Raw genomic sequence first — 21309 nt, 5'->3', positions numbered from 1 at the left:
TTGGTTATTCTGACGCGGATTATGCAGGTTGTAAAATAGATAGAAAAAGTACTAGTGGAACATGTCACATCCTTGGTAATGCATTAGTCTCATGGTCATGTAAGAAACAAGCGGGTGTTGCTCTTAGTACGGCTGAAGCAAAATACATAGCAGCGGGTAGTGGTTGTGCACAGAATCTTTGGCTAAAGCAACAATTAAGTGACTATGGAATCGATCTTGGATGCATACGACTCCGTTGCGACAACACAAGTGAGATTAATATTACAAAGAATCCTGTCATGCACTCAAGGACCTAACACATAGACATTCGACACCATTTCCTTCGTGATCATGTGCTTAAAGGCGATGTCGAAGTTATCTTTGTCGATACTCATAATCAACTAGCGGACATTTTCACAAAACCACTCACAAAAGAACCATTTTATAAGATTCGAAGAGAACTTGGCTATTTGGATGAAGGTGATATATAAATCTTCCATAATTTTTCATTATACATTATAATGAGGCCAAGGTACACAAGTTTTTAATTTTTTTTATTTGTGAAATTTCTCTTTAAAATGTGTATATGAATTTTTGGCCTTTTGTTTATTTTATATTAGGTAAATTTAATTTTTTGATAAAAAAATTTCACTCAAAATTGCATTAGTATGTATATTACCTTGTCAAACTTAAAATTTTTGAAAATCCTTCATATTTCGGGTTATGCAAAGCTACTGTTTTTTCACTTTTTTTCTTAGAGTAATCAGTAACTCCAAATTGGGTAATCGATTACCCTGCCTGTTTTTGCCTTCCTCACGCGTTTTTCATCTATGTAACCGATTATCCTTTTTAGAGTAATCGATTACCACTGTTTCTTCCAGAATTTTTTTTAAAATTTTTAACACACGTGAGTTTTCGTCATAAAGAGTACTTTTGGTCTTAAGTGTTTTTTCTTGTTTTTTTGCTTAACTCAATCACTTCAGCATTGGTACTCTATATCTCTCTCTTTCCATTCCGTACTAAGTTTGGTTTATATTATGTTTGTATTATCTTTTGTTTCATTCTTGTGTTATGTGGTGCTTGGTGTATGTTGTTTGCATATTGTTACTTATTTCACCCTTTTTGTTAATGACAAAGGGGGAGAAGAGATTGTTATTGTGTTATTTCTTTGTTTTCTGTTTCTCTCTAACAAAATGCAGATTTCAAAAGACTCCTTAAATTATAAATTAAGAGGGAGCATCAATTAAGGGGGAGCATTTGCTAGAGAAACATGCTTGGATCGAACTTTCATTTTTTTTGGGTTGTCATCATCAAAAAGGGGGAGATTGTGAAGACATGACTTCTCAAATGTTTTGATAACGACAAACTTCTCTACAAGTCTAAGATTGATTAACAAAAAGGATTGATCAAGATTCAAGCTCATGAAGGAAGTTTTCAACTAAATGATCAAGTCTCGTGAAACTCATGAAGATTCGTATTTCAAATGAATATGTATAACACTTAACCTCTAGATGATTATACAAGTGTTCAAAACATGTCTCATTTATTCCATAATCATTGGAAGTAATTTTAGGAATCAAAGAAATCATAACACTTCATTTTTTAAGTTATTTTTCAAATCTGGGATGAAGTAATCAATTATCCATTTTAAGGTAATCGATTACTCTGAAAAATTCAAATATTTTTTCACGTTGGAGGCAAGTAACCGACTACCCATATTAAGGTAATCGATTACCACTGAACCAGAGGCAAAAATTAGTGCATCTCTTCATGGAAACTTTTCTATTTTCTTTACCATGAACCATGGCATTCTTTGGGTAATTGCATCCATTTGAGGAGGTGTTTAGAGAACATATATACATCATTTTTTCAGATTTCAAATTAACCTCCTTGCAAAAATTTCAAATCAATTACTCATATTCTTTCAAACATTTTTTAAGTGTTCTTACAAATTTTCTTAAGAGTTAAACCTTGCATAAACCTTATTTTTAAGCATCATATGTTCATTCCATACAAAGAACACTTGTATAATTATTGTGAGAATTAAGTGTTACAAAGGAGAAGATCAATTGATAAATTGATATACTTTAAATTTTCAACTATTTCATCTTCTACAAAAATTCAGAATTGTATCTCTTGATTACAACTTATTTTTAGGATTGTTAAGAATAAGTTTGTAAGGTTTTATCCTTACTATCCGGTGTGTGGATGCAAGAGGTCCTTTTGTGAGAATTTGAGTCTCGATTGGACTTTAAACATTGTAAATCCAAGAGGATTGTTCTTGGTGTGTTAGAATTAGATAGAAAGGCCTTAAGGTGTCTTGTCTAGGAATCTAACATTATAGTGAATTCTCTTTCATGTTGAAAGGGGACTGGAGTACTCTCAATCTGTGAGGGGAACCACTATACATCGTGGTGTTCTTTACTTTCCGCACTTTACCGCTGTTCATGACATAAGCATCTCAAGAAAGTAAAAATTAATAAACCGTAAAAAATTCGGAAAATCGTCTAAGTGCCTCATTCACCCCCCTCTAAGGCACTCCTTAAACTTACAAAGTCGAAAGAGAAGTTCGACAGGAAGAAGTTAGAGGTGAAGCAAGCACAAGCAGACCTCAAAGAACAAGACACATGCCTGCAAGGTTGCAAGAATGTGTGGTTACATCATATGATGTGGTCAATAAAGAAGGTGAGCTGGTACATTATGCTTTCTACACATATGTCGAACCTGTCAATGAAATTGAGGCATTGAAAGATTTGAAATGGATGAAAGTAATGGATGAAGAGTTGAAGTCAATCGAAGTCAACAACACTTGGTCGCTTATTGAATTTCCCCAAGACAAGAAGGTAATCGATGTGAAGTGGGTATACAAGGTGAAGTTGAATCCCAAAGGAGAAGTTACTCGACACAAGGCGAGAGTTATGGCGAATGGATTTCTTCAGAAAGAAAGAATTGACTTCGATGAAGTTTTTGCACCTGTTGCTAGGATCGAAACAATCGGGTTGGTTGTTGGTCTAACAAACATGAATAAATGGCAGATGTGTCAGATGGATGTGAAATGTGCATTCCTTAATGGCCCCTTAGAAGAAGAAGTTTATGTTGCACAACCAGCTGGATTTGTGAAACAAGGCAAAGAAAGAAAAGCGTATAGGCTGCATAAAGCCCTGTACGGACTTAAATAAGCTCCAAGATCTTGCAACAAGAAGATAGATAGCTTTCTAAGGGAGAAGGAATTTGTAAAGTAAAAATTCGAACATGGAGTATATGTAAGAATAAGCAAGAGTGAATTGCTTATATTATGCCTATATGTCGATGACCTGTTGATAACAGGTAGCTGCAAGAAGGAGATCAAAGACTTCAAAGGTGATCTCAACAAGGAATTTGAAATGTCAGATCTGGGTGACATTTCATATTTCCTTGGCATCGAATTCTACAAGAGTGGTAGAGGTTTGATGATGCATCAAAGAAGGTATGCAAGTGAAATACTCAAGAGATTTGAGATACAAGATTGCAACCCAACTTCGACTCCAGCTGAGCCTAGATTACAACTGTTAGAAGATTCAGATGAAGATGATGTCGACCTAACCCGATATAGAAGACTTATTGGTCACTTTGATACCTTTGTCATACAAGGCCTGACTTAGCATACAATGTATGTATGGTGAGTAGGTTCATGCAGAAGCCAAAGGTATCGCATCTAGCAGTGGCGAAGAGGATACTAAGGTATGTAAAAGGAACTCTCGACTATCGCATTTTGTTTCCTGCAGCTGATGAAGGAAAATAATGCAAATTAGTGGGATACACCGACTCAAGTTGGTGTAGTGATGCTAAGGATCGAAAATTCACAATTAGCTATGTGTTTATGCTAGGTGGTGCACCAGTTGCTTGGAGTTCGAGAAAGGAGCCAATAGTGGCATTATCGTCGTGCGAAACAGAATACATAGCTGCTTCTCTTTATGCATGTCAAGCAACATGGATGGTGAATCTGGTCGAAGAGATAACATGGAAGAGTCATGGAGCAATTACCATGAAGATCGACAGCATGTCAGCTATCAATCTGGTGAAGAATCCGATAGCACATGGTCGAAGAAAGCACATCAAAATGAGGTTCATTATCTTCGAGAGCAGGTAAAAGATATGAAGATGAATGTGGAACACCATAGAACTGAGAATCAGATTGCAGACATCATGACGAAGGGAGTGCAAGTCGAAGTGTTCAGAAGACTAAGAGTTATGATGAATGTAGATAGCTTAGATACAATGGATTAGGTGGTGTGTTGAATTGTAATTCCTTGTGTTGAAGTAGGTTTCTCGATATAACAAGGAAGTGTTGAACCACCTAGTGTGTTGAGTTGTGTTAGTGTCGAAGTGTCGAAGCATGTTGCTTCACACATGATTTCGACATAGGCCTATTTTAGTAGTGTTAGCTATTTTGGGCTTTTATAGTTTTGGGCTTTGACTTGAGGTCCAAGTTAACCTAAATATATAAATAGAGAGAGTAACTCTTATATTTGTAATGAAGTGAATAGAGACTTCATAACATTATATTCACAGTATTTTGCAGTTGCAAAGTGAATAATAAGTTGTCCATAGTTTTTGGATAGAGAGAAACTCTGCATAATTTTAATTCTTCTTCTTCTTCATTGTTCTTTACACTCTTTCTTTCTCCATTGTTCTTATGTTTTCATTTATATTGTGTGGGTAATAACAATCTTGTTCATCAAGATCGATTGAAATTCTCCATAGATTTTGAGGGATTTCTAACAACGATCATATGCCTATGATGAAACTATTATCTCATGATAACTAGAAACATAAGCATAATCATGGATACAAACATTTGCATAATATAAAGTGAATAACTAATAAACAACAAAATAGAATTGTAAATAAAATTAGAACTTGAATTATTAAATGAAAAGTACAACATATTTTTTGCTTCAACGGAGTCCTTGCAATAAATACAAAAATGCAGAGAGAGTAAATTATGCAAAAAATAGTATAACCTAAGAGAGATTACAACTTATTTTTACACATAGTTATATAGCCTTTAACCCATTATGATGGGTACTAAGTTGCATTTGATATTTGTCCCTTTAGTGTGTAACGAACAAAAAGCCAAAAAACCATGAAACAAAATGGAAGAAAAACTTAATCACATGAGTTACTGGGGTTATGATTGTTGTAATGCCCATTAAGGGATGGTAGTAATAGTCAGTGTCTCATGTCATGTTTGCAAAATTGGAAAACCATCATTCTTGGAGTCATTACAGACTTAATGGCCATTTCGGTATGGTCGGAATACTCCATGTTTAGTGCAAAATTATATGCTTTCTTACTCAAATTTCCCATAATCTATAAGCATCTTTCTGGCTTAACTTTTGTTCGTTTGTGCATGGATTTAATCCTTCAATTTTCTTAAAACTTCTGAAACATAAATATAACAAGGAAACAAAAGTAAAACGGAACAAAATGAAGCAAAAGTGTTAATAAAACGGTAAAATTAAACTGTTAAAAATAATTTTAAAAAATTACTTTTTACCATATCCATTGTCCCTAAATCATTGTTTGTCCTCAAACAATTAGCTCATATAGGAAATAGTGACAAAGAATCCTTTTAGGAGAATTCAAATACATGCATGTACAAAGACTTATTCAAATACACATAATTGTTAACCTAAGTTTTAAGTTGTTTAAAGTTCGTTTTGATCAAGGGTTCTTATAAAAGTGTTTAACTAGGTTCTTCCTCAAATGTCAAGTTTCTTTCATAGGCTTGGTCGTAAACCTCTTGTACCTACCATTTCTCTTTCATATACAATCATGGTTTTGCTAAGGCATTTTATTTATACAATGTTATATTTAAACTACGATTAATGTAGTGATTTATTGATCTTCCTTTATGTATTTATTTATTTTCTAGGCATTGGAGATCAATTGAATTTTGAATCGTATAATCGGGTGAAAATTACCCTACTTAGGTTTACATCCAATAAAATGATGCTAATTCATATAGATAAGTGAGTTACTCATAATGATATCCCAACCTAAAAGACTGAAAATCTCAATAATTATGTTCAATGGGTAAAAACAAGTTGTAAATAATATGAGATGATTATACTAGTATAAATAAGAGAAACATGAATCTTGGAGCGATATAAGGATGAGATGATAGAAACTCTTAATGAGATATATGTTTTGTATAAGTAAAGTACCAAGCTATGAGAGTACTCTAAATAGACTCACATGTGTGATTATGGAACTTAGGTCGGTTCCAATGGAATTTTGAGGCAGAATTCCTAAAGCAACCACTAAATTGTGATTGATGCACAAGACCATTAAAGAACAAGCTTGTAGAATACACCCTAAAAAAACTTTCAAAAAAGTTGTGTGTGGGTTTGATGTCTGCGATAGAGTTCAAGACAATGAGTCACTCTTGTTGAATCAAAATCATACATGTTATGTAAAGGTTCATGTCGTAGACACCTTTGTTTGTGCATAATTTTAGAAATGTTTGACGCTATTTCTAAAACACTTTTTATAAAACTCAAGTGTGAGACTATTGGAAATATAAGGTATAGTTGGGAAATGGTAGGAATAGTTTGCTTGAAATTTGTAAAAAATAATCATTAGTATGGACTAGTGTAAAATGTGATTTGAAAAAATTTCTTAAAGTCTCACATTTGCACCGCCATACACGCGTCCTCCGTTGTTGTCAGTGCGGTCAGTTCGGCTCGACTGAATTTGGTTCGGTTCGGTCTTGCATGACTTAAACTTGGGTGATCCATTATTTTTTAATTCTTGAAATTAAAAAATTCATTAATATTTATTTTTATTAAATATGTTGTTTTTAACCGTTGTATTAATTGTTGTCAATGGTTGACTAATTATTCTCATGATCGTTGGACGAACTGGTCAGGTCCACTCCGCTCCCTTTTTTTTTCTCCATTTAAGTTCAAAATTCATCTACCAATAGAAACCTTTGCACCTCAGATTTCTGCATTAACTGAAATTTTTCTCCTCTCCCGTCTCCGCTTCATTTATAATTTTTTTCCTATTATTTTCGAGTGGATGTTTTGCATCATATACGGTTGTTTCCTATTATTTTCGAGTGGATGTTTTGCATCATATACAGCTGTTTCCTATTATTTTCGAGTGGATGTTTTGCATCATATACGACTGATATTCATATCAGATACTACGAATGATATTCATAGCATATACGACTGGTCTTTGTATCATTGGAAGGTATATTTCAATCAATTACCTTGCACAATTTTGAACAGTATCAATAAAAACATTTTAAAGAGAAAGATCTAGTTCGCGCGATTCGATCCAATAATTTTTTTTAATAGAATAGAAGGGACAATGCAAACATGTTTCTCTCAATTATGTACAAATTAGTACAATTGTTTTCATTAATTGAAATAGAACGTGATCATTTAAAATATTATATAGCAGCAGAAACGTGTTCTATTGTATGACATTGAATTCATTATCATGATTAATTGAAATATCATATAGAAGAGGAAACGTGATCAATGAAATACTAGTATATAACATTGAAGTATTATCATGATCATAATGAATTCAATCATTGAAATATTATTATAGACTTGCCGCACGCTAGTAATATTATATATCATGATAATGACTTCAACTTTGAAGTATTGCAGTTCTCATATGTTTCAAAAAGATATTAGAAATTGTTTTCAAAGAATGCATGTTGTGACTATGACTTGAATGAATTGTGGCTTAATTCATCATTTTGTTTAGGCTAGTCTACCTCTTCACTAATTTTGGCTACATGTTTTCTTGTGAGGAATTCTCACAATCTTTGTATTGAACTATGTGTAGTTTTTTATTCTTTATACGTGTTGTGCTGGAATGGTTATATTAATACTATTTTGGTTTTTCCACACAAAAAATCACATAATGATATAAATGAAATTAAATAGAATATTTCAAAAGTTAAACTGAGAAGCTTTATTACCGGTTGAACCTATATTTTTTTTGTTCATACCGGTTTCATCCCTTAATTTAATTTAATATTTTGATTTAATTTTATAATTAAAAAAAGTTACAAATTAATCTCTTAATTTTATTTTCATTATTCAATTAAGTCTCTTCTATCAATTTCTAGCAAAAACAACGTTAGGTTTTGATGACGTAGCGTGACAACAAGATTATTTATATAAATCTGAATAAATATATATAGTTAAAAATTAATATACTGTTTAAATTGCGAGGATTTTGTTTTCGAGGGTTAAAACTCTCCGAAAACAAAACTCATGCAGTTTAAACAGTGTATCAGTTTTTAACTATATATGCTGACTCATATTTGTATCAATGACCTTGTTGTCACGCCACGTCACCAGAACTTAACATTTTTTTTGCTAGAAATTGACGGAAGAGACCAAATAGGATAATGGAAGTAAAATTAAGGGACTAATTTGTAATGTTTTTTAGTTAATAGACTAAAGCGGAACATTAAACTAAATTAAGGGATTTGATAACTAATTATGCCTATTTTTTTAAAATTATATATTGGTACTCTTACGAACAAATTTCCAGTTTTTGACGAAGAATATGATCACGAGTTAACATAAAGTCAAAATTATTCAAAAAAACAAAGAGGGATTTAACAATAATGGTGAAATCAACATAAAAGATGATATGCAAGACATGGATGTTTGAAACGATGAACCTCCGCACACTTAATTCCATTTAATATGGAAAGTGGAGAGAGTGGATATTTTCAACATGTGTTATATCAAGACATAAACTTGAGAGAATATCAGTTATTGAGTGTAAATTTAATAGAATAACAGTTGATATTTGTTGAGAAACAAGTGTGAATTGTGTAAGTCCCAAATAGTTTGAAAAAATAGAGGTTGAACATTTTATAAGTGAGACGACTCATACACATATTGTCTTAAAGTTTGTGGTGATTATGTAGTGTCTCTCACTTGTTTGAGTGAGTCTTTGATCTTTAGGTGAGTCTTTGATCCAGTATGGATGTTCTCCTCATGATGGCCCGTCAATGGTATTATAATCGATGGTTTGAGTAAGGGATCAACTTCTTGTACCGAAAGATTTCCTGACATCGAGGTGGTCAATAGGTGCATCCCGTTGAAGTGTATGTGACATGGTAAGGGTGTCTATCAATGGTGGTACAAGTATGTGGATGAAAGATCCTCTGTTTCAGTGGGGGCATAGTTGATGAACTCACACTTGATGGGGAGATTGTTAAGAAACAAGTGTGAGTTGTGTAAATCCCACATTGCTTGGGAAAATGGAGGTTGAGCACTTTATAAGTGAGATGACCCATACACCAATTACCTTAAGGTTTTTGGTGAATATGTGGTGACACGCTCACTTGTTTGGGCGAGTCTTTGACCTTTAGGTGAATCTTTGATCAAACATGAATGTTTCTCCCTCGTGATGACTCATTGGTCTCTTATCGATAAATTGAAGTTAGAGGTTTATGGGCGAATCAATTCTATAAATTGAAACTATAAATGATTGACTTATCTTGCATAATGTATCCTCGATTAATTGAACTCGTCTCTTCTCAAGAAACCTCTTGCTATGGTATTGATAGTGTGCCTAGGTTTATGACCATCTTCCTTAGTATGCTGGTCTTTTTCTTCCCTTCATGGCGACCATGTCCTTGCTTCAGGTCAAAATCCTATAATACAATTCTTTACGTATACCTGATATGTCAAATTAAAATAAAATTGTCATCTTTATCAGGACCTTTCACATGATGGGTAGGCACACCATATATTAATGTTTGATCTCGTGTTTCCCTTCAGTTTGGAAGTCATGTCTATTAATTTTTTATGTACGGTCTACTTTACTAATCGACACCTCTGAATGTTTAGCATAATCATTAGGAAGTCATAAGGCCTTAGTTGTCACATTTACAGATAAGCTCGTTCTTCATTTCTCATTCTCTCTATCATGAAAAGTTGTTTCAATTAGGGTCCCTACTTCTTTTCTCAGTGTTACTTTCTTCAAATTTTATATATCACTTCTCCATTGTTCAAGTGTTTGATTTTTAATTTGTCATAAAATAATATAACAAACATCTATTAGACGATGTTATAAACTTGATAGTAACCCCCGTTTAATCAAGTCAGGTATTCCTTCAAAGTTTTAGAGTTACCCAAACAGACAATGAATAAGATGGTTGTCGTTATATTTTGATGTTTTTAGACTGCGAATCTAGACACCAATTTCTAGGATAAATGTGAGTACCTGATGACAGAGTATTGAAGTAGAATCATGTACCATATGAGTTATGCCTCCTTTGGGGTTCTTAAAGTTGAACAATAAAATCCAAACATAATAGGGGTTGAATGTTATATTGGGATTCCAAAAAAAAAATTAGAAAAATTATTTATTTAAAAAAGATTTATATGAGGAAAGAATAAGCAGCGAAAATGATAAATGATAGAAATATAAAGATATAGAGTAAGAAAGATAACACTAGAGATTATCCTAGTTCGACTAAAACATGTGGCCTACTTCTGATCCCAAGATTTTCCTCTTAATATTTCCACTAAACAACAACTTGAACTTTACACAACTTCAACCCAACAAGCTGACATAAATAACTTGAGTTTTTATGCAGGTTCATCCCAATAACCTTAAACCAAGATTTTTATAGGTTTAACTTGCAACCTTCAAATCTATTACAATGGAACAAGAGAATGGATGGGTGACCTTCTGGGAATTTTCCAGGAAAGCATGTGAGTGAGGAAAAAGCATGTTGAAAATACATGTGTTGGTTTATGGGGTTAGTTGATAATCTTGAAAGCAGTCATGGGCGTTATAAGGATCATTTGACAATCTTTATCAGTGTGGCTGCTTATTCTGCATATCTCACAATAGAAAGTGGCAGGGACAACAGAAGCAACATGGGTAGGTGGTACAGGTGCGGAGGTGTGATGCGCAAAGTTTCAATTTTATGGTAGAGAGTATCCACCTTTGCATTCATATGGCCAAACACATTTACCTCATAAAGCCCATAGGTCTTAGGGGTAGATTTAGCGACGACTTATTGCACGTTCCCCCATGAGTGGTGGTTCTTAGTCATCTCCTTTATTAAGTTATATGTCATATATAAAGGGTTGCGCTAAAATCCGCATCTAAGGTCATCCTTGTGGAGTAAAGGAGACCGTTAGAAAAAGTATGAATAATTGTGCACTTTTTAAGCCCATGGAATGGACATAATCTCAACAAGTCCTTATAACGCTCACATGCGTCAAAAAAAGATTCCCCATCTTCCTACCTAAAATTATTAATCTCATTCCTAACTTTGGTCGTTTTTCTTGGCAGAAAATATGGTGCAAGGAAGGCCACTTTCAACAAAGTCCGGGAAGTTATTGAATTAGCAGGCAAGGATTAAAGCCAATCTCGTGCACGATCTCTAAAAGAGAAAGGGAATAACCTGAGGCAGATGGTGTTTTAGTCAATGCCATTAGCCTTTACCATAATTGTCAACAAAGATTGATAAGTGAAGGTTTTGGTTCTCATAGGGCAACCCAGAAAATTGTTTTTGTTGCACCATGCCTATCAAAGACGGTTTGAGTTTAAAGTTATTTTCCACAATCAGTTGGTGCATAATACTGCAGTGTGATTCCTCTTAAGTAGGAATCGAATAGTCCTTAAGAGGCTTAGTGTCAACTACTTGATCAGCCATCTCTCGATGTCTTAGAATTCAGCGTCTCTCACGTAAGAAACGCATAATTTTATTCACATGCGCGACTAAGTTCTCATCATAATGAGTTCTTCGCATACAAGGGCAGCAAGAAATACCGCAAAATAAAAATAAAAATTAAAACTCTAGTATATATGGTAACTAAATAGTAATTCAATATCAAGCACAATTGGTCCCCGACAACAACGCCAAAAACTTGACACGCCACAAGTGCACGACTATGTGAAGTAGTAAAAGATTATCAAACCACAAGGACCAGTGGATTGAATACTGAACTCCGTTCTACCGATGTATATCTAGTGAGACCAAAATTTTAGGTTTTGTAAAAGAGCTTATTTAAAAATCACTTTTCAGAAAAACAACTTCAATAAAAGTCACGTAAATTATGATGAAACAAACAAGACTTAGGGTCATGATTCTTACTCTTACATCTCCGTATGATCCAATTCACTTCTATTACGAGAGTTCTAACACAATTTATAGAAAATAGATAAATGTGTTTCCCTATCCATGACGAATAATTCGTCTGCTTCCACATGGCTAGATTATTCGTCAAAGATTCGTTACTTTTGCACAACTATAAAATTTGGGTTGTTTCTCAATCTCATCCAAGAATTTTCATTGTATTATACTCGATTGTTTAAAATCCTGGGCTCGGGTACTAATACATGTCCTTCTAGACTACGATCGGTACCTGAGAACTCTTTACTTTCGTACAAAGGTTGGAATGACATAATTCAGGGATTAAAATAAACGTGAACAAAAACTCTCGTAATCGACTTGTACGAATCATACGAATAGTCATGACATAAGCCTCAAGACCCTTAATCCCTAGTGGACTACTCAATCATTGTGAGGAATAGCACAGTCAGAGCAATATTCGAGATTAAAATCATGGTAAACACTTGAAATATCATAACAATTGTAATAAAAGCGATAAATCAAATCTGATTGACAAGAAATTACTTTAAATTAAACTTGATCTAGTGCTCCAATTGAGACTTTAGTATAGAGAATGGAAAAGAAAAATACGTGAAAAACTAGAATAAAACTGGATCTTTAAAACTCAAGACTACCTATGAGTTTTTATAGAAAATTCCAATATTGGACTATATCTATGTGATCAATGTTAATTACATCAAAAAATATTCAGATCAAAAGATGCATAAGTCCCAAAATAGTAGAAATCGAGTCCGAAAAATAAATAAATCGGGAGAAAACACGCCTTTCTGCTACGGGTGGTCGTAGCAGACCCCTAGGAAGTTGTATTGGGCGCACCAAAAGAAGGGGGCTAGGGTTGGCTTCTACGACGCGTAGTAGGTGCTACAACCGCCAATAGAAGCCCTTTTGATTTTGTATTTGAAGTTTCCAATTTTTAAATTTGTCTCGCGTTTTGCTCATTTTCGTTCCTCTTTTGTCCTAGATACTTGTTAAAACCTAAAAACAAAAAAAAAACACTACCAAAGCATATAACATGATAACTGAGAGTAAATTGGATACAAAATGGGAAAAAATGAAGTAAAACAACTAAAAAAAATCATGTGAATACCACTTATCAATCGACGGAGCTTCCCTGATCGACAAGGGCTTTACTGATCTCCTATTCTTCGTATTTAACAGCGATGTCCATGGGATCATGGTTGTGAGTATGAACTTCGGATGCATCTTCTTATGAGAAGACGACCATAGCCTCTGGCACCTTTTGGCTTGTGCTCTCTAGGAGATTGTTTATACTCAGGACTTAATGAGTGTACCTTTTACGGGCAGAGTTGTCTCTCTGCCCCCTCCGAATCCTCTAGATATGTTATTGAGAGTGTGACACACCATTTTCTCTCATTCAACCTGAGACGCTCCTTTGGCCTTGCCAAACCCCGAGTTTCTGGTCTCTTCTCGTTCATGTGGGTTATGTCATTCTTCCTGGTTGAAGGGGTCACCATTTACATATTTCTTGAAGTAGGCCCTCTTGTATCAACTTTTATATTTCCTTCTTTAACTGGTAGCAGTCATCGATGTGATGCCTTGACCCTATGGAATGTACACCACCTTTCGGGCTCGGATCCCATTATCTCGATCTGGGGGAAGGTGGCGTCGAGATATTATATAGGTTGGGCACCTCACACCAAATTTGTTCCCGACGGGTTTTCAAAGGTGTAAAATTCTATGCCACCCTTCCCGCCCTCTCGAATAATGATTTTTCCTTCACAAGAAAGGTGTAGCTATTATTCTTTGAGGGATGAGAGCTTTTGGCACCGGTGACATGCTCCTTGGTTCGCGAGCCTTCTTCTCATACTGGCTTTCCTCGTCTTTGATGTAGCATTATGCCCTGGAAACTACTTCGGCCAGTGAGAGCGCTGGTTTTTAGGCGAGGGACTCATTAAAGTGTCCTGCCTTAAGTCTGTTCTGGAACACTTCCATGAACATCTCTTGGTTTTAAGGGAATACCTTGATTGTGGCTTCATTGAAGCGGGTGAGATAGTCCCTCAGCGACTTCATAGGACCCTCGCGGATGTTGAATAGACTGGTGGTGCACATCATTTTATGGTGATCGGCGGCGAACTGGTGCATCATGTTTCTCACCAATTCCTAGTAGTTATTAATATAGTATTGGGGAAGACCCATGTACCATCGAAGGGGGCCTCCCAAAAAGTACTTTACAACAATTTACACTTTAAAGATTTTGGTGCTCCTATGATGGTCATCTGGGTGTTGATGGAGGCAACGTGTTCGTAGGGGTCGCTGCATCCGTCAAACTTGGCCAAGTATAGAGGTTTGAAACCTTTAGTAACATGGCACCCTGATCGGGAAAATAGCAAGTGTATTATTTTTCCAATGTAGTAATAATAGGGAGGTTTCCCAAATATTGATCTCGAGGACCACGCAACAATATGAGTTTAAATTGTTATTCAATTGAACAAAACAAATAATTGAGGATTTGTAAAAAATCACTGTATAAGGGAATGAGAAATGAAAGCAGAATAAATCTTTTTCACAGTTTATAATAATATGACAAGGATGGTGTATGAATATCTCATGTAATGACCTTGAATGTATATCTCCTTAAAAAGTTCAAAATTTGCAATTACCGAATCTTAAAATTGTTTCCTCCTAAGACCTCAGAGGGAAACCTTTGTTCATTCATTCTAATCTCTAAGTCCTTAGGAGATTACAATGAAACTAAACCGTATGAAATAACAAGATATAATTGGTAACCATTAGGTGTCCCTAGCCTTAGGTGATATCTACTATAGTTTTACTGTACAAAAACCTTAACAATTGCAATCCCGCAAATTGTTAACCATATAACAATCCTTATTTTTCTGATAAAGAAATCATTAAAAACATTGCACAATGAAATTGACAAACAAACATCATATATTAAGGAAATTATCAATTCAGAGTCATTACACTATCAATTCAGGGACACCCCCCTGGCACTTGGGGGTTTAACCACTCATATTATTCAAATAAGATACAATATAAAATTTTTACATTATAAGAATAAAGGGATCCCATTGATCTTCAATCGCATCCACTCTTGAAGGACATCCGTTCTCCGCAACTCTTGATCGCTTCAATCTTAATCGTACCAAATTTGTATCGTCTAAAAAGTCCCCGGTCGAAGTCTCCAAAAGTCCCCTAAATAGTTACTAATCAAATATTTGATGTAGCAAATGTCCACAATGTCCTCCGGGATCAGCAATGCCAAGACACAGGAAAAAATAGAAAATGAGGTGTCCAAGCCAACACTGGCCGTGTCAGGAAACACGACCGACCGTGTCAGGAAACACGACCGACCGTGTTGGCTGACTGATGCACTAGCTCTAACACGCCCCTTCCAGGGTTGCTGACACGGGCCATGTCAGCTGACACAGGCACCCGTGTCAGCTTCCTGTTTTTGCACATGGCTTCCCTTCTCCTGATACGGGCCGTGTTGGGCAACACGGGTGGCCGTGTCAGGGCTATTGTACCATCAAATTTCTTCTTCCGACGAGCCTGGAACGTCCAAGATTTCCTTGGCGAGTCCTTGGGTATTCTTGTTTACACCTGAAACCAATAAAACTACCACAAGGAAATATAAAATGGAGTATAATGAAGCAAACCAAAGGTGATCATAAAACTGAAATAGAAATGCAAACATCTAATTTACTAAACAAAATAGCATAATAGGTAGAATAATGTGTTATCGACTTCGTGAAATTGTGTCGAATGAGTGTAAGAAAACAAGTAAAATTGGAGATTGATCACAACCTCAAACTTATCTCGTTGCTTGTCCTGAAGTGATGCTCAGGACATCAAGATGATCACCCCCCAAATTTGCTTCCATAATACTACTGTGATCTTTCGTGACTCCCTTTTCACTTTTCGTTCACTGGTTTACTCTTCCCCGACTTCCGACGTTCCGCTACACTTTCACATTGACGTATCCTCTTACCTGTAGTTTTTCAGACTCTCACTAAATCTCTCGTGGTCAAAGTGTTTTCACTCAAAAACAGAGCATGCAAAGTCAACTCTTAGGTTTGAATAACAGATATCTTCATAACAAAAACACACTACACACATGTAGCGGTGTATTCGTCACTTTATGATTTATTGATTAAACCAAAAGCAAAGTATACAAAGATAGAGTCGCCACCGCACTTTTATTTATCCAAAGGAATGGCTAAAAAGCGAACAAAAGCCTAAGAAGTTTTACACATAGAAAACCAATGAAAAGATCAGAGATCTGGGTAAGGGGTAAATTACGCAATGGGAAGGTGTTAGGCACCCAAAACGTCCTAGGTACTCCTAGGGAGCCCTTTTCACACTTGTTGTATGAAATATTATTTGTTTACGAAATATTTATTGTGCAAACATGGATTGAAGGGATGAGAAAAGAATGTACAAGTTATTATTTTTGTGTTTGCATGGATAACCATTGCCTACGTACCTTTACAGGATCAAAACCTCGTAGTTCGGCTAAAAGATTTCCAAAATATGAGTGAATTCATTTTAAACAAAAGCCCTAAGGTCTTTCGTTATCCACGGGAGAAAACTCAACCTTATACAAACAACAAGTCCACCATGTGAGAAAAGCTTCAACTTGCTATTGAGGGACCATGCCCTATAATAAGCAAGGAATTCTTACAATTCAATCACTAAGGACAAAAGGTGAGATTTACATCAACCACTAAGATAATTGAGATCTATGGCTAATGTATGAAAACTTATCAAGAATGGATAAAGCCACAAAACAATTGAATGAGTGGAATTAACCAATTAGAGTATTCACAAAAATGGTCAAAGTTGACATTAGATTCAATTCAGAATGAGTATTGTAAAAAATGAAGTTTGAAAATCAAAGGCTTAAGGCCTAGGTTTCTAATTTAAAAAGGAATGAAAATGTTTGCACAAAGTTTTCAAGTTTGAGTTAACATGCAAAGATGGAGGTTTAAAGAAACAAAAGGTGGGAGGGCGAAGGAGTGTAAAACTTCTTAGATGTTCACCTCTTGAGATCATATGTAGATGATTCAAGTGATTCCTTTGGAATAGGCAATGAGCAAATAACAGATAAACAACAAAGATGGATATCGGATGCCAATCAATGGACTTACACCAATCTCACAAAACAAACATGGATACCGGATACCAATCAATGGATTTACACCAATCTCCCAAAGGCAAACAACCAAGGATACCAGATGCCAATCAATGGACTTATACCAATCTCCCAAAACAAAACAACACATGGATATCAGATGCCAATCAATGGACTTATTCTAATCTTCAAGAACAAAACAAAACATGGATATCAGATGCCAATCAATGGACTTATACCAATCTCCAAAGAATGATGATAGGAAACAAATGCCAATAAATGGGCTTACAATTGACTCCTCACATACAACAAGCAAAACAAATGCAATAAGCAAGAGGAAACAAGTTGCCAATAAATGGTCTTACACTCGACTCCAAGGAAATAGGATACCAATCAATGGTCTTAGTCCCAACTCCTTCCAATTCATAGGAAAGAACTGCCAATAAATGGACTTACAATTGACTCCTCAATGGACAAACAAAAGTGTCACAAAGATATGAACAATGATCATGAAATGATGTACAATTAATGATGATAAATGCACAAAGGCATACTCAAACAAATATGCACAGATGAATCAAGTAGGCAATCAATCAAGTCAATTAGCACACAATATATACAATCAATTAGGCTCAAACAAGGTTAGGCTTTACAGCCAACTGGAATGGGGTATTTTGTGCTCTTAACCCTAACATTGAGAGTTAGGGTGAAGCAGAGGAAATGGAGATGAGGGGTGTGCCTCATAGCTCTTATCCCTGGCCTGGGAGAGCTTTAAACAATAGAATGTGTGGGAGTTCAGAAAGTTGGAACTCTTCTCCACAAGTGATTTGACTCTATAAGATCTTGGGTTAGTATTCACAATGCATCAACACATTGTGTGAGCAAAGTGAATGACACACTGAATAGCAGGAGATGGACTACACATCTCTTTTATCTGCCAATTGCCTCATAAGAGGACTTTTCCTGCTTGGCACAAAGATAAACAAACACAAGCATTGCCTCTTAAGGAGGACTTCAGACAGGTGCCTGCCCACATAACAGAACAGGTCTTCCAGACTACATGAAGATTAGAGATTATACCTAAGTGGTTAAGCAACCAAGCAAAAGCAAAGTTCAAATGAACTTAAAGCAACTTATGTACCTGTGGAAACATCAAACAAATCAGTACAAGACTCAGACAACCAAACAAAAGTTAATAAGCAACCAACAACCCCAATGTACAAAATGTGTAAACCAAAAGTTAAACTCAAATGAGTTAACCTCAACCTACAAAACACACAAAGATTAGTAATCAAAGGCAAACATCAATGCTCAAATGGTGAAGCATCAACAACTATGGAACTTGGATGTTCAACCTGAAATCAAAGCTCAAATATGAGAGGCAAACCACTAGGTCAAAGCCTAGGGTCAAAGATGGAGAAAAAATTCAAAACAGAAGCTGAAATTTAACATGAATCAACTTCAAACACATCTTGAAACATTCCAAAAGGTCTCACATCAATATCATTAACCAAAAGCATTTCATGATCAATTGAAGTTCAAGGCAATTTTAAAGCTCAAATGTGACTGTCGCATTACGCGAAAAATCGGCGGGAAAACGAAACAACAGAGCCGCCACCGTGCGTTATTTATCCCAAAAGAGGGAAAGGAAACGCTCGAAGTAAACCTGGAAAGGACATGGTATCACGACCAAAGAGAGATGGGATCGGGAGTCGGTTATGCGAAGGGAATGTATTAGCACCCCTACGCATCCGTCGTACTCGACGGGATCCACGCACAAAAGGAAGGATAAAGGTTGCTAAAAACTGCTCAAACATCAAACACTGGCTGAAAAGAGACACAAAAATGACAAAAGAAACTAACTCGGCAGGATATCGCGTCCTGGGCCTACGCAGCCTGCCCGGCACAGACATCAGAGTCGACGTAGTTCGGGACAGGGGAAACGTGCTCGCTAGGATGTCGCATCCTATGCATACGTATCTTCTCGGACTAAAGAAGAATCAGAGCACTCGTAGCTCGGCTAACGCACGCCAAACAAAACCACACAGGAAACCGACTGCCAAACGCTGGACTTATGTCAGATTCCACACAAACAAGCAAACATGGAAACCAAATGCCAATCGGTGGACTTACATCAGACTCCGAACCAACACACACACACAGGAAACCAACTGTCAATCGCTGGACTTACGTCAGACCCCAACACAACACCAAGGGGTTGAAAAAGAAAAAGGGCGCCCGGAGAGATCAGCTTATCTCCTGCCTACGTACCTCATCTGGTATGAGGATCAGGGCGACGTAGTTCCCCTAGGCAGGGAGAAAGGACTAGCCTAACCAGATACAAAGGGAGACACAAACTACTAGGGAGACTACGACTCGAGCCTAGGAGTTGTCATGCATACAATCCCTAAGTTAAGGTTGCTATCTAACTTGCACAGGGAGCAAGCTATCCTAAACAGCACAGGCAAAGCAAACATACACACAATTAGCACACACTATATACAAACAAAGTGGGCTCACACAAGGTTAGGCTATGAAACACAAGCCAACTGGAATCGGGTGTAATTAGCTCTTAACCCTAACATTGAGAGTTAGGGTGAAGCAGATGAAATGGGAAGTGAGGGTAAGACCTCACACCTCTTATCCCTGGCCTGGGAGAGCTTCAAACAGATGAAGGTGTGGGAGTTCAGAAAGTGGGAACTCTTCTCCACATATGACTGACACAACAAAGATCTTGGGTTAATATCCACAATGCATCAACACAAGGTGTGTGAGCAAAGGGATGACTCACTGAATAGCAGGAGATGGATTGCACATCTCTTGTATCTGCCTATTGCCTTATCAAAGGACTTTTCCTGCTTGGCACAAAGATAAACAAACACAAGCATTGCCTCTTAAGGAGGGCTTCAGACAGGTGCCTTCCCAAGTAACAGGACAGGTCTTCCAGACTACATGAAGTCAGAGAGTTATACCTCAAATGGTTAAGCAACCAAGCAAAAGCAAAAGCAAGTTCAAAAGAACTTAAGCAACTAATGTACCTGAAAAAAATCTAACTCAATCAGTATACAACTCAAAAAGTCAAACAGACAACCAATAGTCAACAGTTAACAATACACAGTCAAACAAACAATGCAACAAGGTGCAAGGCACAAGCTCAAATACAAATGTCTTGGCATCAACCTACAAAACAACTCAAGATTAGTCAACATTAACCAATTAGTCAACTCAAGCAAGTGAATCAATCCCATTATGGCCATGTACTTCTTAACCTAAAAACAAAGCTCAAACATGAGAGGCAAACCACTAGGTCAAGGCCTAGGGTCAAAGAGGGAGAAAAAATTCAAAACAGAACATGAAATTCAACATTAATCAACCTCAATCAATTAAGAACATAATCCAAAAGACCTCATATCATTATCATTCACCAAATCCATTTCACAAGCTAATCATGACAATGTATGCAAGTTGAAAGCACATTGAGGCAACAGAATGAACAAATGCACATTAATTCAAAAATGATTCAATTAATCTCAAGAAAAATCATGGCTAAACAGAACATACAACATGATCAACACACAAAAAATTAGGGCAATTGGACCATAATAGGCATAGTAATCAAATTGTATAAGGTAAGGCAATCAAAATAGGCTCAAATGGGACACCACATGTTACACCAACTTAGCACAAGCCTAAAACAGAAATGAAACAAGGTAAAGACCTCAAACCAAAGCCAAAACAATCTTTAACATGTCTAGAAACAATTTGCAAAATTTCACATTCATAGGATAAAGCACAAGCATTTCACAAATGATTGAAATTCAAGACCATTCAAAAGTGCACAAATGACCATCCAGCATGAAAAATCTCAAACAAATCATAAATGAATCCAAAAATTCCAAGAAAATTCATGATTAATCACAACATCCACAAGAAGCATCATACAAAAAATCACATCATTTGGAATTTATTTGGCATGGAAAATCAATTAATCAAGTTGAGCAAGCAAAGGTGTGACACACATTATCACACCTAC

General features: G+C 36.0%; 1 non-coding gene across 1 annotated transcript; it reads left to right on the top strand.

Annotated features, from left to right (window-relative positions):
* The first annotated feature begins 11194 nt into the window (after positions 1-11194).
* On the top strand, positions 11195-11301 carry LOC127132973 (small nucleolar RNA R71). Its single transcript, XR_007806975.1, has one exon. It is a non-coding gene; the product is annotated as a small nucleolar RNA R71 (small nucleolar RNA).
* Positions 11302-21309: the final 10008 nt, after the last annotated feature.

The sequence above is a fragment of the Lathyrus oleraceus genome, chromosome 3 (assembly GCF_024323335.1).
Source record: "Lathyrus oleraceus cultivar Zhongwan6 chromosome 3, CAAS_Psat_ZW6_1.0, whole genome shotgun sequence".
Taxonomy (NCBI): domain Eukaryota; kingdom Viridiplantae; phylum Streptophyta; class Magnoliopsida; order Fabales; family Fabaceae; genus Lathyrus; species Lathyrus oleraceus.
This window is presented reverse-complemented; position numbering and strand designations above follow the sequence as displayed.